Source organism: Pan troglodytes, chromosome 17 (assembly GCF_028858775.2).
Source record: "Pan troglodytes isolate AG18354 chromosome 17, NHGRI_mPanTro3-v2.0_pri, whole genome shotgun sequence".
Lineage (NCBI taxonomy): Eukaryota > Metazoa > Chordata > Mammalia > Primates > Hominidae > Pan > Pan troglodytes.
The window spans coordinates 70013743-70023065 of record NC_072415.2 but is presented as its reverse complement, the minus strand read 5'-3'; positions in this window follow the sequence as shown (position 1 = coordinate 70023065).

Genomic DNA, 9323 nt, shown 5'->3' with positions numbered 1-9323 from the left:
GACCCCTCTGGGCTCCTTGAACACACCAAGCTGATTCCTGACCTAAAAACTGTGTTCTAACTTTTCTCTCTGACCAGAATGTTCTTCCTATCTTTATATGACCAGCACTTACATGCCATTCATCTCAGCTTAAATGTCACCTCCCCATTTTCGAACATTCTACCTAAAATAGCTACCCAGCTACTTTCTATTACATTAACCTGTTTTAGTCCCCTGCATAGCCTATAGCTATCTGATGTTACACATGATTGTTTATCTATCATCTGTTTTTCTCCATGCACTAGATGAGAACAGTGACTTGATTATCTTAGTTATTGCTGCCTCCTGCATGCCTAGACAGCACATTGTAGCTACATAGGTAGGGTGGCCAATTCGTCCCAGCTTGCCCAGGAATGGTTTTAAAACAGTTTCATGTCCTGGGAGGCCCCTCGGTACCAGGAAAACCAGGATGGCTAATCACTTTACTAGTAGACATTGTCAATCAATCCAATTATCCATAAATATTAGAAACTGAATGCATTCATTAAACTTTCAAAGAAATAAAATTCTTACTCTAAAATCTAACACAACGTAATTGAGTATTTTAGTCACAGGTGGCCACTAAAGGGCTAGACTCATTAACATACCAGCTTTCATTAAAATCACCCTAAGGTGAGGAGACATTTCATTCCAATTAAAGTGTTAAGGTACTCAGCTGTTTCTCATGGTACTGTAAGCGTATAGAACTATATACCTTTGAAGAATTTATATTCCCATGTGTATTTCTGAAAAATCATTAAAATTTTCCATGCTGAAAAAAAAGATGGATTTATAAATACTATGACTAACTCACATTTTTAATGTTTTTTCTGAAATTTTTGTCACTAACATGAAAAATCTATATTGGGACAGATAAAACTGTGACTACAATGACATCTTGTATCCAGGGATTTAAAATATAGCAAATATGTATTTATTCACTATAGTGACCACCTGAAGATTTTAATAGATGCAGAAAAAAAAATCAGCTTCTCAGAAAGAAATCTATTGTTGGAAATGTTCTGAAAGCAAGTTTTTCTCAAGTTTACAGCCCTTAGGTAAGAGATAATCCACAGCTGGTGTCATTTTCTAAGAGAACCTCATAAAGTCACTAAGGCAAAAAGAGGCTCATCTCAAGAATTCTTGTCTGCAGTGAAGATTTGCCACTCTGATCACTCTAGAGATTAAAATTTGCTCAAGGGAACAGTTTCTAAAACAGAGCTTGTAATTTCAGGAAATTTTATTCTTTCTTATTCCCAGAGATTAGATCAATCTGATCTTGGCAAGATACACCACTTTTGTAAACTTGTAAACACATGCAAGCAATATTTATATGCTATGTATTAAATATATATGTAGCAAAATTTAAAGCATGAGCAGACATAATAAAATGCCCAATTGTCATTGTGTGGATCTATGGGAAGAGATAAAGGGAACAGGATCAGAGAGAAGATCAAGGGAACTTCAACTTTACTAGAAATGTTTCTTAATTTTATGAGTTTAATATGTTCTTATGGGTGCCAATGCTTGTTACATTATTTTTTCTTTTTTTCCTTTTACCTTTTCCAATTAACAAACAAGAAATAAATAAATAGCTATTGCTCCCAAGAGTCATTTGACTTTCCTTCAAGGAGTGTGACAAGCCAAGGAAAGAAATAGAGAGTTCAAGATGAAGCAGCCTTTGGCCTATGTGTCTGAAACCCTTGAAGCTGTAAGAAATCAGGATGGATTATTCTAGTTAGAAGTTGGTCAGTGCGTAGGTAGGTTTCTCTCTTTATACACTTGTTATTAGAAAAAAGGTATTTTGCAAAAATGCAGTTCTGATGAGAGCATTTTATAAATAAGAGCCTGGCACTTGTTGAGAGAGGTGGAGTAAGGATGAGAAGAGAGGGATGAAGGTATGGGGAAATGACAGTCAAAAGGTACAGAATCTCAGTTTCACAAAAGAATATAGGTTTTTTTTAGTTCTATTGCCAAGCATGGTGAATATATTTATATTAGAGTGCTGCACCTTTCAAAATTGCTGAGAGATTATTTCACTTCATATTTATAAATTATAACATCACTTTGTACCCTATAAGTTTATATGACAATTTACAATTAAAAATAAAGTTTGATTAACAATTTAAAATAAAATAAAACACTGATAATGGAATTGCAAGAGACAATAGCAGATGAAATTTTCTCTAATGTTTCACAGAAGTTTTTAAAGAGCCAAAATATCTGTCCACAAACATCAAAACAGTGAAAGGTACACATCCCTGTTCTATAATCTCAAAAAAGTGATGACCAGAGGAAAAGGAACAGAGACAATTTTGGTGTAGGTTAGCACAGCTCCTGATCACCCCTGAATTAGTCAGGGTCTAGTCAGAAAATGGAAGGCAGCATAGTTTATGTCAAAAGGAGGGGATTTGAAGCTGGGGGAGGGTAAAACCAAGGAGAGAAAAGGAGGGGGAAAGAGGGACAGTGTAGAGGGAGCTGCTCTGAGGAAAAGACAAATCCACTTCCCAAGATTCCAAGATTGAGAGAGAGAGAAACCCAGGCTTTTCCCGGCATCTTCTCTTCTAGTCTTACATTAGCAGAATTTTCATGGAAAGAATAAGGCAAGAGAGCTGCATTGCTGAGAAGGGAAGAGAAGGGAGAAAAATGTACCTGAGAACAAGCAAATAACCAGCACAACCCCGGAGCCCACCGGCGACCGCGGGAAGAGAGAAAGCATACCAATGGGAGCAGCATTTCCTGACAAAACATCATGGAGCAAGGTCCATGAAGCGCTAAGCAGTGTCTAGGAAAATCCATCATGACCCCATTACACTCAGTAAGTTGTTCAAATAAGGTTCCCAAACACGACAGGGTCAGAGACTTTTTTTTTTTTTTTTTTTTTTTTTTTTGAGACGGCGTCTCACTCTGTGGCCAGGTTGGAAAGCAGTGGCGCGATCTCGGCTCACTGCAACCTCCACCTCCTGGGTTCAAGCGATTCTCCTGCCTCAGCCTCCCGAGTAGCTGCAACTACAGGCGCGCGCCACCACGCCCGGCTAATTTTTGTATTTTTAGTAGAGACGGGGACTTCACCATGTTGCCAAGGCTTGTCTCAAACTCCTGACCTCAAGTGATCCTCCCACCTCGGCCTCCCAAAGTGCTGGGATTACAGGCATGAGCCGCTGCGCCCATACCCTTTCAGCATTTTTTAAGAAATAGCTTTGAAGTAAACACTTTTTAGGGAAACAAAAATTCTCTTTGTGTAGTAAGGGTTTTTTTTTAATATTCTTCCATATATTTATATCATTTGGTTTGGATCGGTTCAGATTCCTTGAGAAAAAAAAATGCTGTCTTCATCAGTGAGGTTAAAATCCACAATCCTAATTTCCATTCCAGAAGCTAAAGTGCACAGAGAGGCAAATAAAATACAGAAACAGGCCAGGTGTAGCTCACACCTGCAATCCCAATGCTTTGAGAGGCAAAGGTGGGAGGATTCTTGGAGCCCAGGAGTTCAAGACTAGCCTGGGCAACATGGTGAGACCCCCATATCTACAAAAAAATTTTTTTAATTAGCTGGGTTCAGTGGCATGCACCTGTGGTCCCAGCTACTCAGGAGGCTGAGGTAGGAGGATCACTTGAGCCCAGGAGTTGGAAGCTGCAGTGAGCTGTGATTGTGCCACTGCAATCTACCATGGGCAACAGAGTGAGATGCTGTCTCAAAAAAGAAAAAGAAACAATACATTTATCAAACATCTCATGAAAGGTAAATGGGAATGACTATATGAAGCTTCCATATAAAGTTATTACATACATACATACCGTAACTTTGTATTTATTTTAACACTTTGAATAAAGTGCTTTCTAAGATTCGTTTTGTGGTTTACTCTCTTTTATAGTGCAAGATCCAATTTAACCTTTTCTTCAAATTCAAAAATGCTAGTTGTTTCCCTCGGCAGTGAGTATAGAGGTATTCTCAGGAGCTACCTTAAGTGCTGTGTGTTTATTTGCTCAAGGTTTTATCAGCTTTTCTTGAAAGCTACTTTGTTATTGGGGAGGGAGCGGGGGTAGTAATAGTTACTGATGTTCCTTTAGGGATGTATTTTTGTACATTTATTCTTTCTCAGATGTGTTTTTGAATAGTTGTGACTGAATCAGAAAGCTAAAAAGTGAGATGATGTAACAGTTCATATGGGATCATAGATAAATGGGTTGGGTTGCAGGAACCTGAAGGATTCATGGAGTTCTCTACAGATACCTGTAATTAATTAAATCCTCTCTCTTTGAGGATTAAAAAAGAAGATACTCTTCAAAACTGTCATCTTCCAAAAATATGTCGGGAACAGAGTCATATACTAAGGTAAATATGTCTTATTTTTATTTGAGAGAGGCAGTGTATATAGTGATTAAAAGCACAGCCTCTCAGCCAGACTGGCTAAGTTCTGTAGACTTTGGAGTAATTTACATGAATTCGCATGCCTCAGTTTCCTCAACTGTAAAATGGGTATTATAATAGTAGCATCTACCTCATAGAGTTCTCAAGAAGAAAAACATGAGTCAGAATTTGTAAAACACTTATAACTGTGCCTGGAATATAGAAAGTACAATTATTATATAAGCTAGATTATAGAGGAAAAAAAGAATTTTAAGAGAAATCGTCTTGGTCTGTATTCTTTAATGTTGATGTTGGTGGTGTTTTCTCCATGACTCTGAGAACAAAGTGTATTTGAATATACATTGGCCCTCTGTATCTGTAGGTTCTGCAACCATGGATTTAACCAACTAAAGATCAAAAATATTTTTGTAAAAAAAATGGATGGTTGCATCTGTATCAATATGTACAGACTTTTTCCTTGTCGTTATTTTCTAAACAATAGAGTATAACAACTATTTACATGGTATTTACATTGTATTGGGTATTATAAGTAATCGAGACGTGATTTAAAGTATACATGAGGATGTGTTTAAGTTATATGCAAATACTATGCCATTTTATATCAGGTACTTGAACATCCTCAAATTTCGATACCAGGGGAGGGGTCCTGGAATCATTTTCCCACAGATACCAAAGGATGACTAGACAATTCTGACCAGGGCCAGCTTCATGGGCATGTGACCTGTACAAGAAGGAATCTCTATGCCCATATTAGAAGTCTCCCTTACTTGGTTTAATGCTCTGCTGTCATGATTTTGAGATTCTTAAGACTTTCTGAACAAGGAATCTCACATTTTATTTTGCCCTGGGCCCTGAAAATGATGTCCCCAATCCTGACTTGGACTCCCTGTGCTCCCTGATTCTTGTAAGCCCAGAAGCCCTAAGCTGGTTGTTGTATCCTCTCTCTGCTCACAGGTTTGGGGTCGATCACTCTGGAGCAAGAAGAGTAAAAGAATTGAAAATTCAGATCCTGCCGGGCTCGGTGGCTCACGCCTGTAATCCCAGCACTTTGGGAGGCCGAGGTGGGCAGATCACTTGAGGTCAGGAGTTTGAGACCAGCCTGGCCAGCATGATGAAACACTGTCTCTACAAAAAATACAAAAATTAGCCAGGCGTGGTGGCACACGCCTGTAATCCCAGCTACTTGGGAGGCTGAGGCAGGAGAATGGCTTGAACCTGAGAGGCGGAGGTTGCAGTGAGCTGAGATCATGCCACTGCACTCCAGCCTGGGAAACAGAGGGAGACTCTGTCTCAAAAAATAAAAATAAAAAAATGACAATCTCAGCCTATTGCACTTGTTTCTCACAGAATGTTTGTATCAGCATGCATGTATACTGAAAAGAAAAAAGAACTTGGGGGAGAAAAGAGTTCCTCCTTTGTGGAAACACAGCCTATGCAAAACTACCATTTCCCCTCAGGAGCTAAATTATCCAGTGCAGAGTTTATGTTCTTTCCTTTAGGATCTCTTCCTTCCTTAGGAATGTGGCTTAAATAGGACAGATTTTATTCTACCTGTGTGACCTCAAACAGGCAAAATTCATTTAAGCTCCGTAGGTCTCGCTTTCAAATTGTTTTCAACTGAGGGCAACAACAGTTGCCAGATACACAGACAGTGTGCAATCAAAAGAAGATAAAGTATGCAAAAACATGTTATCATCTGGAAGGTGGGGCAGTAGGCACAGTGTGAGGTAACGCACTTCTGCTTTCTGTCCTGGGGCCACGCGAGCACCTGGCTCAAAGTAGCTGGCTTCATTTTCCCAGTAAAGAAACTGAGTGCCAGGAACATTAAATGGTTCCATAAACATTTCAAAGTCAAGGTGAAGCACAGGTATGCACATTAATTAAATCATCACTGATTACACAACTGCTTTGGGTTGGTCACAGAAAAGTCATGGAGAGATGGAAGATAAATAGGAAGCATGCATTTTCCTCAAAGGGCTCACACTCTTTGTAGAGTGACAATTAAAGGGTAAATAATTACCATACAGAATAGTAAATATTTCCACTAAGGGAAATGTAGAAAGTGCTGAGGCATCATGCTTTCTCCCAGCAGGCCTTGGGAAAGGCTTCCCAGGGAAGGCCAGAGGAATTCACCACTTGGAGAGAGCAGAGGGTATTCTAGTCAGGGCAGAGGCCCCAAGCAAGGAAGGTGAGTGGCATAAGAGTTCATCCACATGGGGCATCTGGAAAGAATAGGCAATGAGACTGAAGTAGGGGGATGGGGGCAAGGCTTCATTCTGTGGGTGAGCCACTGGGGAACTTTCACAGGTTTTCGTATACAGGGTGCTATATCAGAACTCTTTGAGAAGATAATTCTGGACATGTAGCAGATTATGCACTGGAGTGAGGAAATCAAGGAGGCAGGAGAGTTTATTAACAAAGAAACCAGTCCCAACTCTCCATCAACTGAAGAATGAATAAACAAATGTGGTATGTCCATACAATGGAATACTATTCGGTCATAAAATAAAGTTAAGTCATATCACGACATGAAGGAACCTGAGAAACCTGATGCTAAGTGAAAGAAGCTAGTCACAGAAGGCTACATATTATATGATGACATTTATACAGAATGCCTAGGATAGGCAAATCTGTAGATAGAGAAAGCGATTTGCAGTTGCCAGGGGATAGGGGAAGAGAGGACTTGAGAGTAACCAGTAACGGGTATGAGGTTTCTTTCTGGGTGATGAAAATGTCCTGGAATTTGATAGCAGGGACAGTGGTCACAACTCTGTAATCTACTAAAACTACTGGATTGTACAACTTTAAATTGTAAACTACTGAACTGAACAATTTAAAATAAAAAGAATCTGTTGTTATTATCAGATAAATAAAGAAGAACCAAACAAAATTAGCATAAGAGAAAACTTAAGAAAACCAGAGATGGCTTCCAAAATATTTAGAAGATGTATTTACAAGAAGATGCATTTAGAAGTGATAGAAGTGAAATATAAAAATAGTCAGAATTTTCCTCAAACCTTCCAAGCAGAGACAATAGCCAGATGGGGCTAAGCCAGAGAATAGACAAACAGGAAATATTCTTACAGTTAAAGAGCTGGGCTTCAGACGTGACAAGACAAGGCAGTAGAAGTGTTATACGAGGTTACACGAAGTTACCTTGGCATACAGAGATGGAGGGCATCAGCATCAGAAATAAACAACGCTTATGAATCTTTTATGAAGGCCATATTTAGCAGAAGTGTGTATTTTTAATTTTAGCTTTCAGTTTTGTTTCAAAGGAATTTCTAGCCATTTCTGAAAACGCATAGTATACAAATGCTACAGGATATAAATAGAGAATGTAATTAATGAAGAAAAAAATTCTTCTCACTGAATGTGGTTGTGAAGTGAGCAAACACTAACAAGCCCATTTTTCACTTTGTAGGAAAGTCATAAAGATACCACCTCCCAAGTCACTCTTCTTCAACGTATTGTTTTGTGTTTTAGTATTTACAAGAGTTTTCTTTTTGAAACCATTGGATATAAAGCAGTTACAAGAAAATACAAGCACTCTTGTATGAAAGCACAAGGGTCTTCTGGTGATGGGAGACCCCTTCTGGTTCCCACCCTGCAACAAACCCACTCAACAAGTGTGGAAGAGGGCTGAGGCCACGCTGGGCCTCACTGTCCATATTTGAAAAGGGGGGGGATTAATCAGATAGTTTCAAGGCACTCTTCATTCTTGAACCTCATCTGATAACCTGATGCATGCAGTGACTAAGAAGAAGGTCACTGACATTTGGCCAAGCTTGCCTTGACTCATGGTTTTGCTATGTATTTTGTCACCTATACTAAGCCTCAGTTTCCTCATTTCAAAGATAAGAATAATGAATATTATAACTTCTACTTTATCATATAATTACAAATATTAAGTAAGGATTATATAAAATGCCTACTTTGAACACTGGCATATACTAAGTCTTCAAAAAATGTTTCCTACTGTTGTTAGTATTAGTAATACACTACAGAAAAATTAGGACAGACACTGATATAGAAAGTATAAGAAACTTTAAATTTTAACAACAAGAACAAAAGTGAGTTTTTAAATTAACACTTTCTCATTAAAAAAAATACTGCTCAGCCAGGCGCAGTGGCTCACGCCTGTAATCCCAGCACTTTGGGAGGCTGAGGTGGGCGGATCACTTGAGGTCAGGAGTTTGAGACCAGCCTGGCCAACATAGTGAAACCCCATCTGTACTAAAAACACAAAAATCGCCAGGCGTGGTGGCACACACCTGTAATCCCAGCTACTCAGGAGGCTGAGGCAGGAGAATCACTTGAACCCGGGAAGCAGAGGTTGCAGTGAGCTGAGATTGCACCACTGCGTTCCAGCCTGGGCGACAGAGAGAAACTCCTTGTCAAAAAAAAAGAAAAAAAGAAAGAAATACTGCTCATTGTAAGAATTTTAGAAAATATTTTTCTGGCACTAGTTCTTTTGAGAAACAATATTTGAGAAATGAGATAGTATCTCTTTTAAAACATGATATTTGAGATAAAAATGACCAAATGCCTTTAACCTTTAGGATTGCCAAATCTAAGTCATGCAAACTTCAAAAAGTCATGTTTTTAAGCTGCGGAATGCAAAGCTACGCAAAGTACAATTCATGTAATTCATGGTCTCTCTTTTTGTGACTCTGTCATTTATTTCCTCCCAAGGAGGGAAACTATGGAAACCATTACCTAAGATGTTTCTTCTTGACCCTTTGCTTGTGCCGGCCCTATTTCCAGTCAGCAAGCAGCAGCTGCTGTTGATCTACAGTTGCCCTTTTCCTCTGCACCTGCCCTGCTCAGCCCAGCAGAGATAATTTGCAGCAAGCAGGGCCTCAGAGCTGGGAGCCTGGCAGCCTTCCAAGGTCTTCATATCTTGCTAGTGAACAAGATCCTGCCTTACCAT